Source organism: Neolamprologus brichardi, chromosome 14 (genome assembly GCF_056152115.1).
Source record: "Neolamprologus brichardi isolate AB-2024 chromosome 14, ASM5615211v1, whole genome shotgun sequence".
In the NCBI taxonomy this organism is placed as follows: Eukaryota; Metazoa; Chordata; class Actinopteri; order Cichliformes; family Cichlidae; genus Neolamprologus; species Neolamprologus brichardi.
The window spans coordinates 35,719,875-35,738,145 of record NC_142117.1 but is presented as its reverse complement, the minus strand read 5'-3'; the positions used below and the strand labels follow the sequence as shown (position 1 = coordinate 35,738,145).

Here is an 18,271-nt window from a genome sequence, read left to right as displayed (position 1 = left end):
AGGGCCCAGCCAGAAGGCAGACCCGCTAAAAATAGGTGCAACTCCTTAGCCTCACTCTCCACGGAAGTCTTTAGTAAAAGGCGAAAGACTTGTACGTTTTGAAGAGAAGCCAGAGTGTGTGTTTCTTTGGCCACGCAGGAAGCCGCAGTGACTCCTCGTCCCGGCTTCCGGCGTCATGGTAGGCCCTGTTTGCATGACTGAAGGGGCAGATCTTAGGCCCCACCTTCTCTGCTCCAGAGTTCGACTGTGACTGGAGAGGGGTGACTGGAGAGGAGCACGTTCGCGGCTTCAGGCTGCTTTCTGGCTCTTGGCTTGGCAGACCTTACTTTGTTTGGCTTTCTTGCTTTTGCACAAAGTCAGCAAAGGGGGCACCGTTCCCGGAGGCGCTGCAATACCGGGTCGATGCGAGGAGCGAACGGAGCGAGCCCCTTATTCGGCTCCCTGTTCTAAAAATGCGTTTAATACGTTGCCCCCGAATCGGGGGCGTATCAGATATTAAACTGATAAGAACAGATTTTTTTTTTTTTTTTTCCCCTTTTATTTACTTTACACAACATTTCCATCCTTTACATTTACATTTCACATTTCTCATACATCTTAACACATTACTTTCCAAATCAATGTCATACCTTAATTTCTTTACACCTAAATAAACATGCTACAGAAAGAAAAAAGAAGTTGATCAACAAGAAAATTCCAAAAAATGAAAGACCAGAAACCAAAGAAACAATCTTGTTTCTATTATCTCGCTCCTTATCACTTACCACCTTTTTTTTGGTGGATTTAAAAAGATGATTTTCCACCTATCCTTAATTGTATCACTTCCCCACTTTTCTAATTCATGCCAGTATATACTTTCAAATTCTTTCTCTATTGCCTTAACTGTTCCTATCTCTCCCCATTTATACACTCCAGTTATATGTCCCTGCCTTGCTTTCCATAGTTTAAGTTTTACAATTGATATCAGCATACAAATTATTTTGTTTTGTTCTTTTCCCACTCCTTTAACCCCAAACGAAGTGATTTCATCATATGTCACATTCTCCAAGCACTTATAACTCTCTTTCACCCCATCCCACACCTTTTTTGCATATTCACATCCCCATAATACATGTTCAATTGTTTCATCTTCCATACAGTTTTTCCTTGGACAGACTTTTTGCTTCCCCAAATTGTGGGCATACATTGTGACCCTGACTGGTAGCCTTCTATGCAAGTGCAACCAATTAAAATCTTTAAGCCCGTTCTTAAAACTCTTGTCCTGGGCCCGTACCCACACTTCAGAGCTCACCATTACTGGATTGACATTGAGTTTCTGTACCAGTTTCCTATATAGTAACTTATGATTTATCACTGTATCCTCATCTTTACATTCCGTATATCTCCTCCCCCACTTTACCATTCGCTGGAAGTACTCCGGCCTAGTCTCAGCTTTAGGGCCTTTATTATCCCACCCTATTAGAAACCGGTATGGTATAGACAGCCAAAACCATAAGAGGATTTGGCATTTGTGTATATATGTCTTTTTCAGGAGTGTACATACATTGCTATAGAATATTGCATCCAGCTTCAGAGGAACGTTTGGCACATCCCTCCCACCATCTTCTATTTCCTGATGCATTAGCGCCCTTTTCACATATTCATAGCCCCCCCATATAAAATTAAATATTCCCCTCATTAGTTGGGCTCTATACTTCTGCGGCATTGGAAAGACGTAGGCCAAATGTAGCAACTTTGGCAATACATCGGCCTTTACAACCAACACTCTCCCTGAAACTGAAAGTTTTCTTGTCTTCCATAATCCCAGGTTTTTTTCGACTACAGTCATCTTCTTTTTCCAATTACACAATGCATCCCCCTCCCCATTCCCAAAAGAAATTCCTAATACGTCCATAGAGCCTTCGCACAACATATAATCACAGATTTTGTCCTTCCTCCCCTCCCACTTCCCAAGGTATTTGTACCTAGTCTTCTCCTTGTTTATTCTCGATCCAGTTGCTTTTTCATAATCATATAGAATGTCTATCACTCCCTTTAAGCTTTCATCGTCTGCCAAATATAATATTGTGTCATCCGCGTATTGTGATATTTTTAAGCTCTCGCCCCGGGGCAACGTTATCCCTTTAACAATGTGGCTCCCCCTTATTGCACAAGCAAGAGGTTCTGCGTATAAAACAAACAGCACCACAGAGAGCGGGCACCCTTGCCGCAATCCTCTTGTTTGTTGCACTTTATCCGTTAAATGCCCATTAATTTTGATTTTTGAATTTATGCCCTTATATAAAACCTTTACCCATTTTGTAATGGCTCCTCCTAGACCCAGCCCCTCCATAACCTTCCACAAAAAAGCGTGGTCTACTCTATCAAAAGCTTTCTGCTGATCTAGGCTAACACATATTGCAGCAATGTTTCTCTCCTTTACATATGTGAGTACATCCCTGTGTAGATGTAAGTTCCATGTGATTTGCCTCCCCTGTACCCCACAAGTTTGGTCCATTTCCACTATGTGTGACATGACTCCTGCTAGCCTATTCGCCAGAACCTTACTCAGTATTTTATAGTCCACGCACAGCATAGTTAGTGGCCTGTAATTGTCTAGTTGGTTCGGGTTTCCTTTCTTAAACAGAATAGTCACCACTCCCGTTTTCATGCTTTCCGGCATCTCTCCTCTCTCCATGATTTCCTTAAAAACCTCCAAAAGGTGGATCCCCACCATATCCCAAAACGCCACGTAAAATTCTTTTGTTAGGCCATCTATGCCGGGCACCTTATTGGCCTTCATTGCCGTTACCACATTATACACCTCCCCTACTGTCAATTCCCCCCCCAGCTTTCCATTTTCTTCTTCGGGTAGCCTTCTCCTTAGCGATCTTATAAAAACCTCCCCCTTCCCCTCATCCAAGCTCTCCTTTGTAAACAATTTTCCATAATATTCTTCCGCCGTTCTTAACAAATCATCTTTCCCCCTTATCACCTTTCCATCCCTCTCCAGTTCCGTTATAACCCCCCTCTTATCCCTAGTCTTCATTTTGCTAAAAAAGTATGAGGAGCACTTCTCGTTCTCCTCATACTCTTCCTGTTTTAATTTATATATTACGGCCCTCGCTTTCCTCTCAAGTAATTCCTCCTGTCTCATTTTTAAATTTTCCAAGTACCCTTCCTTTTTAATTCCCCTTCCCCTATTTTCCATAACATAGATCTTTTCTATTTCTTTTTGTATTGTGTCAAACTCTTTCTTTTGAACTTTTGACCTCTCTGTACAATATTCGATTGTAAACTTTTTGATTTTTTTCTTTATGTCCTCCCACCAAACCACGTTGTTACTGTATAAGCTTTTCATCTCGGCCCATATCGGGAAGATTTTCATGAAACCTTCCCTATAGGCTTTCTCTGCGAGGACGTCGTTGTTAAACTTCCAATACCCTTTTCCAAAGTCTGGCCCTACTATCTCGAGCTCCACATCAACTGCTTGATGGTCTGTGAAGAGGGCCGGTATTGTTTTTCCCTCTATTATTTTGCACTTTTTCCCTACTAAAATGTAATCTAACCTACTCTTCACCCCCCTTGTGTTCTTCCAAGTATACCCCACTTGCTTTCCCAGTAACTTCCCCATTACGTCAATTAATCCATATTTCTTAATGAAGGTCCTAAAGGGGAGGGAAAACTTTTCCCTTTCCAAAGAGCAGTTAAAATCCCCTCCCACAATAATATCTTTCCTAGTCAAAAAACAAGTATCCATTTTTTGGAAAAGGTCCTTACGTAGCCCGTGCTCCACCTGTGCATATACATTTATTATCCGACATTGAGTCCCATTTTTATCTATATCCACCACCATTACCCTTCCTTGTATTACATTAAAGCTCTCAATTATCCGAACATCCTTATTCCCACATAACACCCCAACTCCAGTCCCATGTACCCCCCCAATGCTCCAAGTAGCTTCCCCTCCCCTCCATTCCTCAGTAAACAAAGCAACATCCCTCTCATCTCTCAGATGAGCTTCCTGAACCAAACAAACATCGAAATTATATCTCAACAAAAATTCATAAACAATTTTTCTCTTCCGGGCACTTTTTAGCCCCCTAACATTCAGGGTGATTAACCGTAGTTTTCCCATACCATAAAAAAAAAGAAAGCAAAGCACTAAGGGCAAAAAATATAATAATAATTTCATCTTATCCATTTAATGGTAGGGGCTACTTCCCCAAACTTTCCTGAGAAAATAATGTTCGTATCAGAGAACTTTCAACGTTACTTTCATTTTCACTCCCATCGTCGGAATCATTTTCACTTATAGTGGTGCTCAAAGGAGTGTGGGTACACTCCGTTTGAGTTCCTTTTGGAGCACACCTTTCTCCCTCCACACCGAAAGGCGCAGTCTCCAATTTTTCCTCATTGCTATCTTCTGGCGGAGTGGCCGAAACCTGCCTTTTCCTTCTTTTCGCCTTCTTCTTTTGAAGAAAGAGCACTTATTCGGCTCCCTGTTCTAAAAATGCGTTTAATACGTTGCCCCCGAATCGGGGGCATATCAGATATTAAACTGATAAGAACAGATTTTTTTTTTTTTTTTTTTTTTTTTTTTTTTTTTTATTTCATACAATTCATTAAAAAAGTGAAAACAACACCAGAAACATATTAGTAACAATAGAATACAAGAAAAATAAAGAAATAAAAAAAAATATATATATATAAAACAGGCACCAAACCGAGCCGCATCTTACCACTACATGGGCCCGTACTCTACAATGTTCTTCTCAAACCCAAAACGTCCGTTCTAGAACGACAGAACTCTATCGGAAACACAAAAATCAAACTATCCTCCTAGTTTGAATCTCTTAAGCCTTCCTGAAACCGGGAGGTGTTTGTAAGACATGTTTCCACCTATCCTTAATTGTGTCCCAGCCCCATTTAGTTTTCTCTAAAAGACAAGTCTTCTCTATTTCTTTTACTATTATTCTACGTGTAGTTCTAGCTGTCCATTTGTAAGACCCCAGGATGTACCCCTGTCGAGCCTTCCACAAAAATAGTTTTGTCAGGGCCATTAGCAAGGGGATCTTTCCGCTGGCCTCGTTTCTTTTTTCCTTCCCTGTAAGGAACATTAGCTCATCATATTGGATGCCATTTAAACACTCATATTGCACTTGCATTTCTCTCCACACTTCTTGCGCAAAACCACATCCCCACATTACATGTTCTATTGTTTCTTCTTCTCCTTGACAAGTAGTCCTTGGACAGTTTTTGTTGTCGCTTAATCTATGAGCATACATTATCGATCTCACAGGGATTTTTCTGTGTAGCAGCAACCAGTTCAAATCTTTACACCCATTGCTCAAGTCTTTTCCTTGTGCTCGTTTCCATGTAGCCTCTTTCACCCACACACATTGTGTGTGGGTTTTTTCCACCAGGGTCCTATACAAGGTCTTATGATTCAGAGCAAGGTCCTTATCCTTACATTCTAAATGCTTCTCCCGCCACTTGATCAGCTTTGCATAATACACCGGTCTGCTTTCTGCTTTGGGCGCACTATTGTCCCACTTGGTCAGTTGTCTCAATGGGCCTGATAGCCAAAAGCGAATTAAAAGTTGGCATTTGTGTGTATAAGGCTTGTTCAGTATGTTACAAATGTTACAGTAATATAATACATCCAATTTTAAAGGGATGCATGGAACATCTCTCCCTCCTTTTAGTATCGGCTGGTACATCATAGTTCTTTTCACATATTCGTACCCACCCCAAATAAACTTGAACACTTCCCGTGTTAGTTCTTTCCTAAACATTTGTGGTAATGGGAAAACATATGCCAAATGAAGTAGGGCAGGCAGAATATCGGCTTTCACAACCAGGACTCTGCCGGTTATGGAGAGTCTTCTTTTCTTCCACATCCCCAATTTCCTCCTCACTTTTGCCATTTTTAACTCCCAATTTCGTTCTGCGTCTCCCCCAGGATTCCCAAAATTAATGCCTAAGACCCGCATGGGGCTTTCACAGAGGGAAAGCCCACAAAGCCTCTCCCTTCTGCCTGCCCACCTTCCCAGAAATTTGTATTTAGTTTTTTCTTTGTTCACCCTTGACCCTGCCGCCCTTTCAAAGGTATGTATTAGCTGCATAGCTTCCCTCACGCTCCCATCATCCCCCAAATAAAGGGTGATGTCATCAGCATACTGGGAGATTTTTAACACTTCTCCCCCTGGTAAGGCTATCCCTCTAATTTCTCGGTTTCCCCTTATCGCGCATGCTAAAGGTTCTACATAGATGACGTAAAGCAAGGCAGACAAGGGGCAACCTTGTCTAAGTCCTCTTTGCTGATACACCTCGTCTGTCAGAAAGCCATTTACTTTCACCTTGCCACAAATGTCAACATACATCATTTTTAACCAGCTCAGAAATGTTTCCCCTATATTGAAAGTCGTCATCACCCTCCATAGAAAATCATAATTGACTCTGTCAAAGGCTTTTTCTTGGTCAATTGTTACACATATGGAGTCTAAATTCCTGTCCTCTATATACGAAAGCACATCCCTGTGCAAATGCAAGTTCCAAGCAATCTGTCTACCCTTTACTCCACAGGTCTGGTCCTCATTTATAATAAACGGCATAGCCTGGGCCAAGCGTAACGCTAAAGCTCTGCTCAGAATTTTATAATCCACACAGACCATGGACAAAGGTCTATAATTGGAAAGCATTGCCGGTGAGCCTTTCTTAAACAATAAACTAATCACCCCCGTCCTCATGCTTTTCAACATATAGCCCTTTTCACACATTTCATTAAATACTTCTAGCAAATGGTCTCCGATGAGATCCCAGAAGGTGACATAAAACTCTTTCGAAAGACCATCTATTCCGGGTACTTTGTTATTTTTCATTGTCTTCAAAGCATCGTATAGTTCATTCTTATTTATGCATCTATCCATTGATTGTTTTTCTTCTTCAGATAGCCTTTCCCCTAACCCCCTCAAAAAGGTCCCCTGCGCGTCTGTATCCAACTCTTCCTTTTCAAAAAGGCGCATATAGTACTCTTCTACTACTTTCCGTAAATCCTCAGAACTAGTCATCGTCTTCCCATCTATCTCCAATTCTTTTATTAGTCCACTTTCCTCCCTCCTTTTCATTTGGGCAAAAAAGTACGCTGAACACTTTTCTTGACCCTCATGCTCCTCCTGCATAAACTTAAACATCCTTGTCCTCGCTCTCTGTTGAAAAAAATCTTCTTGTTTTTTCAATAAAACATTCAATTTCTCACTTCTATCCCTATGTCTATTTCTGTTCCTGTCCTCTTCCTCTTTTGCAATGTCCCTCTGTAAATCTTTAAAGACCTTCTTTGAGGCCTGTGCTCTCCGCATACTGTAACCAATTGAAAATTTCTTTATTCTTTTTTTCATTTCCTCCCACCAGCTCCCTCTATCCACATACAGACATTTCAGATCCACCCAATGTTGGAAGATCCCTCTGAAACTTGCCCTATATTCCTGTTCTAACAAGATGTCATTATTTAATTTCCAATATCCTTTTCCATATGCTGTCCCCTCGCATTCCACCTTCGCCCACACTATTTTGTGATCAGTAAAGGGCGCGTAAAGGGACCCCGTTTCGATTACCTTTTCTGTGTCTCCTACTAGTATATAGTCTAGCCTGTTTCTCATTCCCCGACTATTTTCCCACGTATGGGTCGGACGGTTGTCTAAGAGCTTCCCCATGGAGTCTACTAACCTATACTTTGCCATGAGATTCCTAAGTGGAAGAGAACCATTGTTCTTATCTAAAGAGCAATTTAAGTCACCGCCCACATAAATTACATTACTTGTCATGAAGCAAATATCCAGGCTAGAAAAAAGTTCCCTGCGGGCTCGTGGTTCTGCATTTGCATATATATTTACCACCCGACATTTTATTCCAACCTTTTTAATATCCACCACCAAGACCCTACCCTGTATTGCGGAAAAGCTGTCCATGATTTGAATACTTTTTTTCCCGCACAAAACTCCCACCCCTGAACCGTATACACTCCCCACACTCCATGCTGCTTCGCCTCCTACCCACTCCTTTGTGAAGAGCAGAGCGTCGGCCTCGTCTCTTAAATGGGCTTCCTGGATTAAACATATATCAAAGTCACAAGTAGTTAAAAATTCATACACAGCTCTTCTTTTCTTTGCATCCCTCAGTCCTCTGACATTTAAAGTCATTATTTTCATCTTATCCATTTAATGGTAAGGGCTACTTCCCCAAACTTTCCTGAGAAAATAATGTTCGTATCAGAGAACTTTCAGCGTTACTTTCATTTTCACTCCCGTCGTCGGAATCATTTTCACTTATCGTGGTGCTCAAAGGAGTGTGGGTACACTCCGTTTGAGTTCCTTTTGGAGCACGCCTTTCTCCCTCCACACCGAAAGGCGCAGTCTCCAATTTTTCCTCATTGCTATCTTCTGGCGGAGTGGCCGAAACCTGCCTTTTCCTTCTTTTCGCCTTCTTTCTTCCTGCTTTCCTAACCTCTCTCCACGGTTGCTCCGTCATGTCCTCACTCGTAGCGAAGGATCCTTCCTTATTCCTGTCCTCTGTATCTAACAAAGGAACCTCTATCATTCTCTCAGAAACTTCTTCTTCCTCGTCAGCCTCATTTCTCTCACCTGCAGGAGTCTCCTGCATTGACAAAAGTGTTCCTAATTTGTCATGTCCAGTTTCCTTCTCTTGGCCCACCGGCCCCACCACTACTGCAGCGTATGACCTGGGCTTTGTGCAATCTCTTGCCATGTGCTCCTCTGACTCACATAAATGACATTTCTTTAGTACAGTGCAGTCTCTTGTGCTATGTCCCGTTTCATTGCAATTTCGGCACCTCACCTGATTGCAATTAGCGGCTTCATGGCCTTTGCCGCCACATCTTCTGCAAACCAGAGGTTGGCCCGCGTAGATGAGGAAGCCTCTGTCTGCCCCAATAGAAAAAACTGCCGGAGGATGTCGATAGCCGTCTTCACTATTCGGGTCTTCCTCCATTTTGACGCGGAATTGTCTTTTGCCGGTCCACAAGCCCAGACCATCTTTTATTATTCTTACTCCAGGTAAGACCTTTACGTGTCTTCCCAAAAAACATCTTATAGTCTCTTCTGAAACCCACGGGTTATACATGTGTACAGTTAGGATACTATAGTCACTTCTATATAAAGGGGTGACCATGTACCTTTTTAGTTCTTCATTTGACGTCAGGTGAGCTTTTCTCCTTGCTTCTTCCGCTGTGTCTTTCGTAGTTAGCGTCACATCGTAGTACTTGTTGGTTATACTCTGTTGCAAGCAGTAGATCTCCTCGGGCTGAATCTGCAAAGCATCAAACAAAATCCTCCTCCCAAAAGTTACTCGTTCCTGGAAAGCTGCATCTTTGTCTTTTAGAGCAAATCTTAAGGTGTTCCTCGTGCCATTTCCTCTTTCAGTCTGCGTATAGCTGGCCGACCAGGTCGCCATTGTGCTTCTCAGATAAGAACAGATACTACACTTGATCTTAGCCAAAAGGCCGAGAAGCGATGGCCTCCTGCAGGTTCCTGGCTGAGCCGCCTTCTCGGGACACTTCTCGCTTGTGACGGTGCGCTCTTTCACTTGGCTCACAGGGAGGGCTCTGCTTCAAATCTCCGCCCACCCACAGTAGCTCACAGGCCTGCAGAGCTCCCTGGAACTGCGCGCTTTCTTCTATTGAACAACGAGGAGAGGGCCCAGCCAGAAGGCAGACCCTGCCAAAAATAGGTGCAACTCCTTAGCCTCACTCTCCACGGAAGTCTTTAGTAAAAGGCGAAAGACTTGTACGTTTTGAAGAGAAGCCAGAGTGTGTGTTTCTTTGGCCTCGCAGGAAGCCGCAGTGACTCCTCGTCCCGGCTTCCGGCGTCACGGTAGGCCCTGTTTGCTTGGCTGAAGGGGCAGATCTTAGGCCCCGCCTTCTCTGCTCCAGAGTTCGACTGTGACTGGAGAGGAGCACGTTCGCGGCTTCAGGCTGCTTTCTGGCTCTTGGCTTGGCAAACCTTACTTTGTTTGGCTTTCTTGCTTTTGCACAAAGTCAGCAAAGTGGGCACCGTTCCCGGAGGCGCTGCAATACCGGGTCGATGCGTTGAGCGAACGGAGCGAGCCACTTATTCGGCTCCCTGTTCTAAAAATGCGTTTAATACGTTGCCCCCGAATCGGGGGCATATCAGATATTAAACTGATAAGAACAGATACTACACTTGATCTTAGCCAAAAGGCCGAGAAGCGATGGCCTCCTGCAGGTTCCTGGCTGAGCCGCCTTCTCGAGACACTTCTCGCTTGTGACGGTGCGCTCTTTCACTTGGCTCACAGGGAGGGCTCCGCTTCAAATCTCCGCCCACCCACAGTAGCTCACAGGCCTGCGGAGCTCCCTGGAACTGCGCGCTTTCTTCTATTGAACAACGAGGAGAGGGCCCAGCCAGAAGGCAGACCCTGCCAAAAATAGGTGCAACTCCTTAGCCTCACTCTCCACGGAAGTCTTTAGTAAAAGGCGAAAGACTTGTACGTTTTGAAGAGAAGCCAGAGTGTGTGTTTCTTTGGCATCGCAGGAAGCCGCAGTGACTCCTCGTCCCGGCTTCTGGCGTCACGGTAGGCCCTGTTTGCTTGGCTGAAGGGGCAGATCTTAGGCCCCGCCTTCTCTGCTCCAGAGTTCGACTGTGACTGGAGAAGGGTGACTGGAGAGGAGCACGTTCGCGGCTTCAGGCTGCTTTCTGGCTCTTGGCTTGGCAGACCTTACTTTGTTTGGCTTTCTTGCTTTTGCACAAAGTCAGCAAAGGGGGCACCGTTCCCGGAGGCGCTGCAATACCGGGTCGATGCGTGGAGCGAACGGAGCGAGCCCCTTATTCGGCTCCCTGTTCTAAAAATGCCTTTAATACGTTGCCCCCGAATCGGGGGCGTATCAGATATTAAACTGATAAGAACAGATACTACACTTGATCTTAGCCAAAAGGCCGAGAAGCGATGGCCTCCTGCAGGTTCCTGGCTGAGCCGCCTTCTCGGGACACTTCTCGCTTGTGACGGTGCGCTCTTTCACTTGGCTCACAGGGAGGGCTCCGCTTCAAATCTCCGCCCACCCACAGTAGCTCACAGGCCTGCGGAGCTCCCTGGAACTGCGCGCTTTCTTCTATAGAACAACGAGGAGAGGGCCCAGCCAGAAGGCAGACCCTGCCAAAAATAGGTGCAACTCCTTAGCCTCACTCTCCACGGAAGTCTTTAGTAAAAGGCGAAAGACTTGTACGTTTTGAAGAGAAGCCAGAGTGTGTGTTTCTTTGGCCTCGCAGGAAGCCGCAGTGACTCCTCGTCCCGGCTTCCGGCGTCACGGTAGGCCTTGTTTGCTTGGCTGAAGGGGCAGATCTTAGGCCCCGCCTTCTCTGCTCCAGAGTTCGACTGTGACTGGAGAGGAGCACGTTCGCGGCTTCAGGCTGCTTTCTGGCTCTTGGCTTGGCAGACCTTACTTTGTTTGGCTTTCTTGCTTTTGCACAAAGTCAGCAAAGGGGGCACCGTTCCCGGAGGCGCTGCAACACCGGGTCGATGCGTGGAGCGAACGGAGCGAGCCCCTTATTCGGCTCCCTGTTCTAAAAATGCGTTTAATACGTTGCCCCCGAATCGGGGGCGTATCAGATATTAAACTGATAAGAACAGATACTACACTTGATCTTAGCCAAAAGGCCGAGAAGCGATGGCCTCCTGCAGGTTCCTGGCTGAGCCGCCTTCTCGGGACACTTCTCGCTTGTGACGGTGCGCTCTTTCACTTGGCTCACAGGGAGGGCTCCGCTTCAAATCTCCGCCCACCCACAGTAGCTCACAGGCCTGCGGAGCTCCCTGGAACTGCGCGCTTTCTTCTATTGAACAACGAGGAGAGGGCCCAGCCAGAAGGCAGACCCTGCCAAAAATAGGTGCAACTCCTTAGCCTCACTCTCCACGGAAGTCTTTAGTAAAAGGCGAAAGACTTGTACGTTTTGAAGAGAAGCCAGAGTGTGTGTTTCTTTGGCCTCGCAGGAAGCCGCAGTGACTCCTCGTCCCGGCTTCCGGCGTCACGGTAGGCCTTGTTTGCTTGGCTGAAGGGGCAGATCTTAGGCCCCGCCTTCTCTGCTCCAGAGTTCGACTGTGACTGGAGAGGAGCACGTTCGCGGCTTCAGGCTGCTTTCTGGCTCTTGGCTTGGCAGACCTTACTTTGTTTGGCTTTCTTGCTTTTGCACAAAGTCAGCAAAGGGGGCACCGTTCCCGGAGGCGCTGCAACACCGGGTCGATGCGTGGAGCGAACGGAGCGAGCCCCTTATTCGGCTCCCTGTTCTAAAAATGCGTTTAATACGTTGCCCCCGAATCGGGGGCGTATCAGATATTAAACTGATAAGAACAGCTACTACACTTGATCTTAGCCAAAAGGCCGAGAAGCGATGGCCTCCTGCAGGTTCCTGGCTGAGCCGCCTTCTCGGGACACTTCTCGCTTGTGACGGTGCGCTCTTTCACTTGGCTCACAGGGTGGGCTCCGCTTCAAATCTCCGCCCACCCACAGTAGCTCACAGGCCTGCGGAGCTCCCTGGAACTGCGCGCTTTCTTCTATTGAACAACGAGGAGAGGGCCCAGCCAGAAGGCAGACCCTGCCAAAAATAGGTGCAACTCCTTAGCCTCACTCTCCACGGAAGTCTTTAGTAAAAGGCGAAAGACTTGTACGTTTTGAAGAGAAGCCAGAGTGTGTGTTTCTTTGGCCTCGCAGGAAGCCGCAGTGACTCCTCGTCCCGGCTTCCGGCGTCACTGTAGGCCCTGTTTGCTTGGCTGAAGGGGCAGATCTTAGGCCCCGCCTTCTCTGCTCCAGAGTTCGACTGTGACTGGAGAGGAGCACGTTCGCGGCTTCAGGCTGCTTTCTGGCTCTTGGCTTGGCAGACCTTACTTTGTTTGGCTTTCTTGCTTTTGCACAAAGTCAGCAAAGGGGGCACCGTTCCCGGAGGCGCTGCAATACCGGGTCGATGCGTGGAGCGAACGGAGCGAGCCCCTTATTCGGCTCCCTGTTCTAAAAATGTGTTTAATACGTTGCCCCCGTACCGGGGCGTATCAGATATTAAACTGATAAGAACAGATACTACACTTGATCTTAGCCAAAATGCCGAGAAGCGATGGCCTCCTGCAGGTTCCTGGCTGAGCCGCCTTCTCGGGACACTTCTCGCTTGTGACGGTGCGCTCTATCACTTGGCTCACAGGGAGGGCTCTGCTTCAAATCTCCGCCCACCCACAGTAGCTCAGAGCCCTGCGGAGCTCTCTTGAACTGCGCGCTATCTTCTATTTCTTCTTTTGAACAACGAGGAGAGGGCCCAGCCAGAAGGCAGACCCTGCCAAAAATAGGTGCAACTCCTTAGCCTCACTCTCCACGGAAGTCTTTAGTAAAAGGCGAAAGACTTGTACGTTTTGAAGAGAAGCCAGAGTGTGTGTTTCTTTGGCCTCACAGGAAGCCGCAGTGACTCCTCGTCCCGGCTTCCGGCGTCACGGTAGGCCCTGTTTGCTTGGCTGAAGGGGCAGATCTTAGGCCGCGCCTTCTCTGCTCCAGAGTTCGACTGTGACCGGAGAGGGGTGACTGGAGAGGAGCACGTTCGCGGCTTCAGGCTGCTTTCTGGCTCTTGGCTTGGCAGACTTACTTTGTTTGGCTTTCTTGCTTTTGCACAAAGTCAGCAAAGGGGGCACCGTTCCCGGAGGCGCTGCAATAACGGGTGGATGCGTGGACCGAACGGAGCGAGCCCCTTATTTGGCTCCCTGTTCTAAAAATGCGTTTAATACGTTGCCCCCGAATCGGGGGCGTATCAGATATTAAACTGATAAGAACAGACACTACACTTGACCTTAGCCAAAAGGCCGAGAAGCGATGGCCTCCTGCAGGTTCCTGGCTGAGCCGCCTTCTCGGGACACTTCTCGCTTTTGACGGTGCGCTCTTTCACTTGGCTCACAGGGAGGGCTCCGCTTCAAATCTCCGCCCACCCACAGTAGCTCACAGGCCTGCAGAGCTCGCTGGAACTGCGTGCTTTCTTCTATTTCTTCTTTTGAACAACGAGGAGAGGGCCCAGCCAGAAGGCAGACCCGCTAAAAATAGGTGCAACTCCTTAGCCTCACTCTCCACGGAAGTCTTTAGTAAAAGGCGAAAGACTTGTACGTTTTGAAGAGAAGCCAGAGTGTGTGTTTCTTTGGCCACGCAGGAAGCCGCAGTGACTCCTCGTCCCGGCTTCCGGCGTCATGGTAGGCCCTGTTTGCATGACTGAAGGGGCAGATCTTAGGCCCCACCTTCTCTGCTCCAGAGTTCGACTGTGACTGGAGAGGGGTGACTGGAGAGGAGCACGTTCGCGGCTTCAGGCTGCTTTCTGGCTCTTGGCTTGGCAGACTTACTTTGTTTGGCTTTCTTGCTTTTGCACAAAGTCAGCAAAGGGGGCACCGTTCCCGGAGGCGCTGCAATAACGGGTGGATGCGTGGACCGAACGGAGCGAGCCCCTTATTTGGCTCCCTGTTCTAAAAATGCGTTTAATACGTTGCCCCCGAATCGGGGGCGTATCAGATATTAAACTGATAAGAACAGATTTTTTTTTTTTTTTTTTTTTTTTTTTTCCCTTTTATTTACTTTACACAACATTTCCATCCTTTACATTTACATTTCACATTTCTCATACATCTTAACACATTACTTTCCAAATCAATGTCATACCTTAATTTCTTTACACCTAAATAAACATGCTACAGAAAGAAAAAAGAAGTTGATCAACAAGAAAATTCCAAAAAATGAAAGACCAGAAACCAAAGAAACAATCTTGTTTCTATTATCTCGCTCCTTATCACTTACCACCTTTTTTTTGGTGGATTTAAAAAGATGATTTTCCACCTATCCTTAATTGTATCACTTCCCCACTTTTCTAATTCATGCCAGTATATACTTTCAAATTCTTTCTCTATTGCCTTAACTGTTCCTATCTCTCCCCATTTATACACTCCAGTTATATGTCCCTGCCTTGCTTTCCATAGTTTAAGTTTTACAATTGATATCAGCATACAAATTATTTTGTTTTGTTCTTTTCCCACTCCTTTAACCCCAAACGAAGTGATTTCATCATATGTCACATTCTCCAAGCACTTATAACTCTCTTTCACCCCATCCCACACCTTTTTTGCATATTCACATCCCCATAATACATGTTCAATTGTTTCATCTTCCATACAGTTTTTCCTTGGACAGACTTTTTGCTTCCCCAAATTGTGGGCATACATTGTGACCCTGACTGGTAGCCTTCTATGCAAGTGCAACCAATTAAAATCTTTAAGCCCGTTCTTAAAACTCTTGTCCTGGGCCCGTACCCACACTTCAGAGCTCACCATTACTGGATTGACATTGAGTTTCTGTACCAGTTTCCTATATAGTAACTTATGATTTATCACTGTATCCTCATCTTTACATTCCATATATCTCCTCCCCCACTTTACCATTCGCTGGAAGTACTCCGGCCTAGTCTCAGCTTTAGGGCCTTTATTATCCCACCCTATTAGAAACCGGTATGGTATAGACAGCCAAAACCATAAGAGGATTTGGCATTTGTGTATATATGTCTTTTTCAGGAGTGTACATACATTGCTATAGAATATTGCATCCAGCTTCAGAGGAACGTTTGGCACATCCCTCCCACCATCTGCTATTTCCTGATGCATTAGCGCCCTTTTCACATATTCATAGCCCCCCCATATAAAATTAAATATTCCCCTCATTAGTTGGGCTCTATACTTCTGCGGCATTGGAAAGACGTAGGCCAAATGTAGCAACTTTGGCAATACATCGGCCTTTACAACCAACACTCTCCCTGAAACTGAAAGTTTTCTTGTCTTCCATAATCCCAGGTTTTTTTCGACTACAGTCATCTTCTTTTTCCAATTACACAATGCATCCCCCTCCCCATTCCCAAAAGAAATTCCTAATACGTCCATAGAGCCTTCGCACAACATATAATCACAGATTTTGTCCTTCCTCCCCTCCCACTTCCCAAGGTATTTGTACCTAGTCTTCTCCTTGTTTATTCTCGATCCAGTTGCTTTTTCATAATCATATAGAATGTCTATCACTCCCTTTAAGCTTTCATCGTCTGCCAAATATAATATTGTGTCATCCGCGTATTGTGATATTTTTAAGCTCTCGCCCCGGGGCAACGTTATCCCTTTAACAATGTGGCTCCCCCTTATTGCACAAGCAAGAGGTTCTGCGTATAAAACAAACAGCACCACAGAGAGCGGGCACCCTTGCCGCAATCCTCTTGTTTGTTGCACTTTATCCGTTAAATGCCCATTAATTTTGATTTTTGAATTTATGCCCTTATATAAAACCTTTACCCATTTTGTAATGGCTCCTCCTAGACCCAGCCCCTCCATAACCTTCCACAAAAAAGCGTGGTCTACTCTATCAAAAGCTTTCTGCTGATCTAGGCTAACACATATTGCAGCAATGTTTCTCTCCTTTACATATGTGAGTACATCCCTGTGTAGATGTAAGTTCCATGTGATTTGCCTCCCCTGTACCCCACAAGTTTGGTCCATTTCCACTATGTGTGACATGACTCCTGCTAGCCTATTCGCCAGAACCTTACTCAGTATTTTATAGTCCACGCACAGCATAGTTAGTGGCCTGTAATTGTCTAGTTGGTTCGGGTTTCCTTTCTTAAACAGAATAGTCACCACTCCCGTTTTCATGCTTTCCGGCATCTCTCCTCTCTCCATGATTTCCTTAAAAACCTCCAAAAGGTGGATCCCCACCATATCCCAAAACGCCACGTAAAATTCTTTTGTTAGGCCATCTATGCCGGGCACCTTATTGGCCTTCATTGCCGTTACCACATTATACACCTCCCCTACTGTCAATTCCCCCCCCAGCTTTCCATTTTCTTCTTCGGGTAGCCTTCTCCTTAGCGATCTTATAAAAACCTCCCCCTTCCCCTCATCCAAGCTCTCCTTTGTAAACAATTTTCCATAATATTCTTCCGCCGTTCTTAACAAATCATCTTTCCCCCTTATCACCTTTCCATCCCTCTCCAGTTCCGTTATAACCCCCCTCTTATCCCTAGTCTTCATTTTGCTAAAAAAGTATGAGGAGCACTTCTCGTTCTCCTCATACTCTTCCTGTTTTAATTTATATATTACGGCCCTCGCTTTCCTCTCAAGTAATTCCTCCTGTCTCATTTTTAAATTTTCCAAGTACCCTTCCTTTTTAATTCCCCTTCCCCTATTTTCCATAACATAGATCTTTTCTATTTCTTTTTGTATTGTGTCAAACTCTTTCTTTTGAACTTTTGACCTCTCTGTACAATATTCGATTGTAAACTTTTTGATTTTTTTCTTTATGTCCTCCCACCAAACCACGTTGTTACTGTATAAGCTTTTCATCTCGGCCCATATCGGGAAGATTTTCATGAAACCTTCCCTATAGGCTTTCTCTGCGAGGACGTCGTTGTTAAACTTCCAATACCCTTTTCCAAAGTCTGGCCCTACTATCTCGAGCTCCACATCAACTGCTTGATGGTCTGTGAAGAGGGCCGGTATTGTTTTTCCCTCTATTATTTTGCACTTTTTCCCTACTAAAATGTAATCTAACCTACTCTTCACCCCCCTTGTGTTCTTCCAAGTATACCCCACTTGCTTTCCCAGTAACTTCCCCATTACGTCAATTAATCCATATTTCTTAATGAAGGTCCTAAAGGGGAGGGAAAACTTTTCCCTTTCCAAAGAGCAGTTAAAATCCCCTCCCACAATAATATCTTTCCTAGTCAAAAAACAAGTATCCATTTTTTGGAAAAGGTCCTTACGTAGCCCGTGCTCCACCTGTGCATATACATTTATTATCCGACATTGAGTCCCATTTTTATCTATATCCACCACCACCAGCCTTTCCCCTAACCCCCTCAAAAAGGTCCCCTGCGCGTCTGTATCCAACTCTTCCTTTTCAAAAAGGCGCATATAGTACTCTTCTACTACTTTCCGTAAATCCTCAGAACTAGTCATCGTCTTCCCATCTATCTCCAATTCTTTTATTAGTCCACTTTCCTCCCTCCTTTTCATTTGGGCAAAAAAGTACGCTGAACACTTTTCTTGACCCTCATGCTCCTCCTGCATAAACTTAAACATCCTTGTCCTCGCTCTCTGTTGAAAAAAATCTTCTTGTTTTTTCAATAAAACATTCAATTTCTCACTTCTATCCCTATGTCTATTTCTGTTCCTGTCCTCTTCCTCTTTTGCAATGTCCCTCTGTAAATCTTTAAAGACCTTC

The 18,271-nt window shown here is 45.2% G+C and overlaps 16 non-coding genes and 2 pseudogenes across 16 annotated transcripts; all 18 read right to left on the bottom strand.

Annotated features, from left to right (window-relative positions):
* Nucleotides 1–6: 6 nt before the first annotated feature.
* LOC148099214 (U5 spliceosomal RNA) lies at nucleotides 7–118 on the bottom strand. Its single transcript, XR_015720085.1, has one exon. It is a non-coding gene; the product is annotated as a U5 spliceosomal RNA (small nuclear RNA).
* Nucleotides 119–361: 243 nt separating this feature from the next.
* On the bottom strand, nucleotides 362–559 carry LOC148099213 (U2 spliceosomal RNA). The gene has a single exon (XR_015720232.1). It is a non-coding gene; the product is annotated as a U2 spliceosomal RNA (small nuclear RNA).
* Nucleotides 560–4,508: 3,949 nt separating this feature from the next.
* LOC148099212 (U2 spliceosomal RNA) lies at nucleotides 4,509–4,555 on the bottom strand (annotated as a pseudogene).
* A 4,831-nt stretch (nucleotides 4,556–9,386) lies between these two features.
* On the bottom strand, nucleotides 9,387–9,511 carry LOC148099211 (U2 spliceosomal RNA; annotated as a pseudogene).
* A 185-nt stretch (nucleotides 9,512–9,696) lies between these two features.
* Nucleotides 9,697–9,809, bottom strand: LOC148099210 (U5 spliceosomal RNA). The gene has a single exon (XR_015720294.1). It is a non-coding gene; the product is annotated as a U5 spliceosomal RNA (small nuclear RNA).
* Nucleotides 9,810–10,038: 229 nt separating this feature from the next.
* LOC148099209 (U2 spliceosomal RNA) lies at nucleotides 10,039–10,229 on the bottom strand. Its single transcript, XR_015720149.1, has one exon. It is a non-coding gene; the product is annotated as a U2 spliceosomal RNA (small nuclear RNA).
* Nucleotides 10,230–10,414: 185 nt separating this feature from the next.
* Nucleotides 10,415–10,527, bottom strand: LOC148099208 (U5 spliceosomal RNA). The gene has a single exon (XR_015720293.1). It is a non-coding gene; the product is annotated as a U5 spliceosomal RNA (small nuclear RNA).
* Nucleotides 10,528–10,770: 243 nt separating this feature from the next.
* Nucleotides 10,771–10,961, bottom strand: LOC148099207 (U2 spliceosomal RNA). Its single transcript, XR_015720636.1, has one exon. It is a non-coding gene; the product is annotated as a U2 spliceosomal RNA (small nuclear RNA).
* Nucleotides 10,962–11,146: 185 nt separating this feature from the next.
* Nucleotides 11,147–11,259, bottom strand: LOC148099206 (U5 spliceosomal RNA). The gene has a single exon (XR_015720292.1). It is a non-coding gene; the product is annotated as a U5 spliceosomal RNA (small nuclear RNA).
* Nucleotides 11,260–11,488: 229 nt separating this feature from the next.
* On the bottom strand, nucleotides 11,489–11,679 carry LOC148099205 (U2 spliceosomal RNA). The gene has a single exon (XR_015720627.1). It is a non-coding gene; the product is annotated as a U2 spliceosomal RNA (small nuclear RNA).
* A 185-nt stretch (nucleotides 11,680–11,864) lies between these two features.
* On the bottom strand, nucleotides 11,865–11,977 carry LOC148099204 (U5 spliceosomal RNA). The gene has a single exon (XR_015720291.1). It is a non-coding gene; the product is annotated as a U5 spliceosomal RNA (small nuclear RNA).
* Nucleotides 11,978–12,206: 229 nt separating this feature from the next.
* Nucleotides 12,207–12,397, bottom strand: LOC148099203 (U2 spliceosomal RNA). Its single transcript, XR_015720069.1, has one exon. It is a non-coding gene; the product is annotated as a U2 spliceosomal RNA (small nuclear RNA).
* Nucleotides 12,398–12,582: 185 nt separating this feature from the next.
* LOC148099202 (U5 spliceosomal RNA) lies at nucleotides 12,583–12,695 on the bottom strand. The gene has a single exon (XR_015720290.1). It is a non-coding gene; the product is annotated as a U5 spliceosomal RNA (small nuclear RNA).
* A 229-nt stretch (nucleotides 12,696–12,924) lies between these two features.
* Nucleotides 12,925–13,114, bottom strand: LOC148099201 (U2 spliceosomal RNA). The gene has a single exon (XR_015720190.1). It is a non-coding gene; the product is annotated as a U2 spliceosomal RNA (small nuclear RNA).
* A 194-nt stretch (nucleotides 13,115–13,308) lies between these two features.
* LOC148099200 (U5 spliceosomal RNA) lies at nucleotides 13,309–13,421 on the bottom strand. Its single transcript, XR_015720289.1, has one exon. It is a non-coding gene; the product is annotated as a U5 spliceosomal RNA (small nuclear RNA).
* A 242-nt stretch (nucleotides 13,422–13,663) lies between these two features.
* On the bottom strand, nucleotides 13,664–13,854 carry LOC148099199 (U2 spliceosomal RNA). Its single transcript, XR_015720204.1, has one exon. It is a non-coding gene; the product is annotated as a U2 spliceosomal RNA (small nuclear RNA).
* A 194-nt stretch (nucleotides 13,855–14,048) lies between these two features.
* On the bottom strand, nucleotides 14,049–14,160 carry LOC148099198 (U5 spliceosomal RNA). Its single transcript, XR_015720074.1, has one exon. It is a non-coding gene; the product is annotated as a U5 spliceosomal RNA (small nuclear RNA).
* A 242-nt stretch (nucleotides 14,161–14,402) lies between these two features.
* Nucleotides 14,403–14,592, bottom strand: LOC148099197 (U2 spliceosomal RNA). Its single transcript, XR_015720238.1, has one exon. It is a non-coding gene; the product is annotated as a U2 spliceosomal RNA (small nuclear RNA).
* Between the last annotated feature and the right edge of the window lie 3,679 nt (nucleotides 14,593–18,271).